Genomic DNA, 6,000 nt, shown 5'->3' with positions numbered 1-6,000 from the left:
TGCTGCAGGGTGAAATGAAAATGTTGGAGACTCAAAAACCACCTCATCACACGGGCATTCCTGTCTTTCGAACGATGCATCCAAGTGAGGGGGGCATGGTCAGTGATCAGGGTGAAGTGCCTGCCCAACAAATAGTATCGAAGACTGTCCAAAGCCCACTTCACTGCCAAACATTCTTCTTCAACTACCAAATAATTTATTTCATTGGATTCCAACTTTCTGCTAAGGAACAACACCGGGTGTTCGTGATCACCCATTCTTTGGGACAAAACCACTCCGATCCCCACCTCAGAGGCGTCCGTCTGGACTATAAATTCTTTCTGAAAGTCAGGTACCATTAAAACGGGGTTGCGGCAGAGCGCCTCCTGTAGGCTCCGGAAAGCCCGGTTTGCTGTATCACCCCATCTAACCATATTGGGTTCTGTAGCCTTAGTCATATCAGTCAGAGGGGCCGCTAAGGTAGCATAGTTGGGAATAAACCTCCGGTAATACCCAGTTAACCCTAAAAATGCCCTAACCTGCTTTTTATTGACAGGCCTAGGCCAAGAGTTTATGGCTTCAACCTTGGATATTTGGGGTTTCACCATACCCCTCCCTACTGTATAGCCCAAGTATTTGGCCTCTTCCAACCCGAAATTGCATTTGGTTGGATTAGCCATCAGGCCTGCTGCATGTATTGAATCCAATACCGCTTGGAGCTGAGACAAATGTGATTCCCAATCTGGACTGTGAATGACCACATCATCTAAATATGCTGCCGCATACGTCCTGTGTGGTCTAAGTATGTGGTCCATCAACCTTTGAAAGGTGGCAGGAGCACCATGCAGGCCAAAGGGCATCACTGTGTAGTGAAACAGACCATCTGGGGTTGCAAAGGCTGTTTTTTCTTTGGCACCCGGGGTCAAGGGAATCTGCCAGTAGCCCTTGGCTAAGTCAATAGTTGAAATATAGCGAGCATTCCCAATATTCTCTAACAATTCATCTACTCGGGGCATTGGGTATGCATCAAACTTTGAAATTTCATTAACCTTTCTAAAATCATTACAGAATCTCCAGGAGCCATCAGGTTTGGAAACCATGACTATAGGGCTGGACCACTCACTGTGGGATTCTTCAATAACCCCTGCCTCCAGCATTTCCTTAACCTCATTTCTAATAGTGTTCCTGCGAGCTTCTGGTACCCTGTAAGGCCTCATATTTACCTTCTTTCCTGGGAGAGACACAATGTTGTGAGAGACTAAATGGGTACGCCCCGGTATGCCTGAGAAAACTTCCCTATTACGTATTATCAAGTCGTTCACCTCCTTCAACTGGTCAGGTGACAAGGCAGCTGCAATATTCACCTTCGGTGTCCCTAGTGGCTGAGGGGGGTAAGTCAACATCAACACTTCCCTGTCCTTCCAGGCTTTTATTAAGTTGACATGATATATTTGTTCTGGGGGTCGGCGGCCGGGTTGCTGAACCTTATAGTTCACTTCCCGTATTCGCTCTATAATCTCATAAGGTCCCATCCACGTAGCCAGAAATTTACATTCTACAGTGGGAACCAACACCAACACCCTATCACCAGGCTGGAACACCCTCAGTGTAGCCTGACGATTATAGGCGAATTGTTGGTGTTCCTGTGCCTGCCTTAGGTGCTCTCTCACAATGGGAGTGACTGTGGCTATTCTCTCTTGCATAGCATTGATGTGCTCGACTACACTCCGGAAAGGAGTGGACTCGTGTTCCCACGTTTCACGGGCTATGTCTAATATCCCCCTGGGGTGCCTCCCATATAACAGTTCAAAAGGCGAAAAGCCCAGGGAAGCCTGTGGGACTTCCCTAATGGCAGACATCAAGTAGGGCAGCATGAATTCCCAATTTTTCCCATCCTTATCGATTACCTTTCTTAGCATGGACTTCAGGGTCCTATTAAATCTCTCAACCAACCCATCTGTTTGTGGGTGGTAGACTGATGTTCTCAACTGCTTAACCTGCAACAATTTACACAGATCGGTCATAACCTTAGACATAAAGGGTGTGCCCTGATCTGTTAATATCTCCCTCGGTATCCCCACCCTACTACACATCAACATTAGCTCTTTTGCAATACCTTTTGAAGCCATGGTCCGCAGTGGAATGGCTTCTGGGTACCTGGTGGCATAATCCAAAATAACCAGTATATACTGATGCCCTCTGGCTGATTTTGGGAGAGGTCCCACCACATCCATAGCTATCCTAGCAAAGGGGGTCTCTATGATGGGCAAAGGGACCAGTGGGCTTCTGAAGGCTGGTTTAGGAGCATGTAGTTGACATTCAGGACATGAGCTACAATGTTCTGTCACGTCTGCATGTACGCCTGGCCAGTAAAACCTCCTCAGGAGTCTATCCTTGGTTTTGTCCATCCCCAGATGTCCCCCGAGGATATGCCCATGTGCCAGATTGAGAACTGTTCGTCTGAATGGGGTGGGAACTAGCAATTGCTCCACAATGTCCACCCCTATCTTATTTACACGGTACAATAGGTCATTTTTTACCATAAAATAAGGATAAGCTGTTGGCGGGTCTGCAGTAGTCATAGGGGTCCCATTTACTACCTTCACATTTTCTTTAGCATAGTGTAGAGTGAGATCTCGCACCTGTGCGCTGCCAAAATCAGTGGGGAGTCCCTCTAACACTGACACTTCTACATTGTCAGCTTCAGGGGTCTCTATGAATGGATTCTCACCCACCCTGCTAGTGCTGGGTTCCTCACCCTCCATAGGGTCATCTACGTCACTACATTCCACCCTTATGTTTTCAGTTTAATTTTCCCCAACCAAAACCTTCACTGTCGACTCAACTGGAACCAGGTCTACTTTTAGCTCTAGTTGTGGGATCGAGGCAACTTCTGGCTTACAGTTTTCAGTGTGCATTTCCAATTTACTATGTTTTCTATCTAGTTTTCCAAAATTAGGAAAATATCGTCCCAGTATCACATCATATGGCATGTTGGGTACCACACCGACTTCGTAATCTAGTTTCCCGGCCTCTGTCTGTATGTTTACAAGGGCTGTGGGATAGGGGCGTGTGTCACCATGTGTGCATGTGATACTGAGCTCCTGATGTCTATCCAGCTTGTTGGTCGCTACTAATTTTTCTGTGACCAGTGTAACCATACTGCCAGAGTCGAGTTAGAGCAGCCACTTCTTTCTCATCGACTATCACTGTACACATGTGTTTTGGATTAGGTACTCCGCCTATGAAAACATCCGTCCCAACAGGGCAGGCATAAAATACCGGTTTCTCTTTCCCCATATCACACACATTACATTGCATTGGTTCCTCTCTACCTGGGCAGTGGGCCGCAATATGTCCTACTTTGTCACAATTGTAGCAGACAATTGGTTGTGATGGTGACCCCCTATAACCCTTAGTCTCGGCTTTAGGCCCCACCTTTGCCCCCCCCAGTCTTGCTCTTTTCTTCCAATCCAGCGCGTCATGTTTCCCAGAGTACTTTGGAACCATCTTACCCGGTCCGCTGGTTCGTCATGGCCTGGGGAACGAGTTTTTAACCTCCGGTACATGCTCTGCTGCTCCGGCTGTATAGAACCGCTCTACAATGGCCACCAAGGTGTCAGCGGACAGCACCTCATTCTGGCCAACCCAGCGTCGAACGTCCTTGGGCAAACAGCGTTGGTAGTTGTCAAGGACTATGGCCTCCACCACCTCGGCTGATGAATGGACCTCTGGCTGTAGCCATTTCCTGGCCAGATGGATCAGATCAAACATCTGCGTTCGGATTGGTTGTCCTGGTTGGTAGGCCCACTGCTGAAACCGATGTGCCCTCACTGCGGTGGTCACGCCCAATCGGGTCATTATCTCCGCTTTCAATTTATCATAGTCCTGGGCGTCCTTCAGCTCCAGATCAAAGTACGCTTTCTGTGCATCCCCTGCCAGATAAGGTGCCACAAGCCCTGCCCAGGAATCTTTTGGCCATCCCTCTCTCTGCTGTCCTCTCAAAGGTCATAAGGAAGGCCTCAACATCGTCCTGTTTTGTCATTTTCTGCAGAAAGTGATTGGTGCGGGGAGTGGAATGGGTTGCAGCCCCCTGTGGCCCAATCCTGGTTGCAAGTGCTTCAACACTCTCTTTCAGCTCTTTAGTCACCTTTTCCTGCTCTTCTCTAAACATTTTATTTGTATCATGCTGGACCTGCAGTGCTTCCTGATGCATCCGCATAGCATCCTGGTGAGCCACCTGCTGCACCCTGGTCGCTTCCTGTTGGGCTATTACAGCCTGTAGTTTTTTTTTTTTTGGATAAAAAAATTCACTCAGCCAGTCTGGGTTTCATGAGGTGCTGCCCGCATTCTACACCAAATGTGACAAAACGCCTTGGCTGTACACATGTGCGGGTCTTCTCTGTGATCTTCTTAGGAGTAAAAACCAGTCATGACCCAGGGAGGAGGTTGCAAATACAGGGCTGTGCCTGTATGTTTACTTCAAACAAAACAAATCTGAAAACAAAACCTAACTCACACTGGAGTTGTAACTAATCTTACATAATCATTCTATTTTAAACAAAGTCTGGAATAAATAAGTCTTGGCTTTCTCCTTATGAGCTACCTCTGTTTTCCAGATAACTCACCCTATTGTCTCTCACTTCTCTCTCTCTCAGGCCCGCCTTATATACCTGGTGAATAATTGAGGAAGTAACACCAAGTGACCACATTAGGTGCTAGAATGGCTGCCTGAGGGTTTCTGGGGAGTGTAGTTGCCTAGGGTCGGTATTCTACCCTAGAGTACACACCTTGCAGCAGACCTGGCCTGACATATCTGCCATGTATGACCCTGCCCCTTGGTTTGTCACAATACATACATACATACATATACACGGAAAATAAATAATAGAATTATGAATCACAATAAGATGTAATGAAGTACAGAAAAAGAAAATGTAATAAAATGTGATCTTTAATACATACAAATAAAGAAAATAGGTATACCATTTCCAGATTCCTTTTTTGAAATACAATGACATGCATTACAAACGAGTATTTACATTATATTTACAGCCGGTGCTCGTGTGTCACTGTGTCCCTCAGGCTGTGGTTGGCGCTGACATATTGGGCAGAATGTGTCCCTTATTTTGGGCTAAAGCTTTCTGTGGAGGGGAACGTGGATCAGTTTGTACCATTTTTGGGAGGATCTGCCTTGTTGGGGCGGAGCTGTGATCCAGGTGAACAGCAGATCGGGCATAGGTGGGCATGTGGGCAGAGGAGTAGGAAGGCCGGTCAAGCAAATAAGCTTGCTAAGGTACGCAGCAGCAGCAAGCAGCCCCCCCATCCAGCCAGCCAGCCAGTCTGGCTAGCAGTGACTGAGTGGTTGACAGACGGCAAGCAACGGAATGTTCATGCTCTGTGATGTCATAGCAGTCAGCTGAGAGAGGCTTGTGATGTCATCGCTGAGCTGGCTGGCTGGCTGGCTGGCTGGCTGTGTGTGTGTCTGTGTGTGTGTGTGTGTGTGTGTGTGTGTGTGTGTGTGTGTGTCTGTTTGTGTTTGTCAGTCTGTCTGTCTGTCTGTCTCTCTCTCTCTCTCTCTCTCTCTCTCTCTCTCTCTCTCTCTCTCCCTCTCAATTCAATTCATTTGTATTGTCAAAGCAATTGGACATACATACATACATACATACATGCTAGAAAATCATTACTATGTTATCTTAAAGGCTAACTAAGCAGAACATATTTAATTATAGAACAGAGTTCATAGATCTACACATGGTTTTAAGGAACAGGCACGTAGGTCATACCGTTTGACATTGTCTCCAAGGTTCTCATCGTAAATAACAAACAGAAATCAAACTACCTTATGGCCTCCTGACCTTCTAGCTTGACCTTATCTTTCTTAAGTATACAAGAGAGAAAAACAGGTTTGTGAAAATCATTTCTAACTTTCCTTCCATACAATAATACATACATACATACATACGGAAAATAAATAATAGAATTATGAATCTCAATATAATGTAATGAAGTACAGAAAAA

The sequence above is a fragment of the Amia ocellicauda genome, unplaced genomic scaffold (assembly GCF_036373705.1).
Source record: "Amia ocellicauda isolate fAmiCal2 unplaced genomic scaffold, fAmiCal2.hap1 HAP1_SCAFFOLD_29, whole genome shotgun sequence".
Lineage (NCBI taxonomy): Eukaryota > Metazoa > Chordata > Actinopteri > Amiiformes > Amiidae > Amia > Amia ocellicauda.
The sequence above is the reverse complement of the archived record's forward strand: the minus strand, read 5'-3'. Positions refer to the sequence as shown.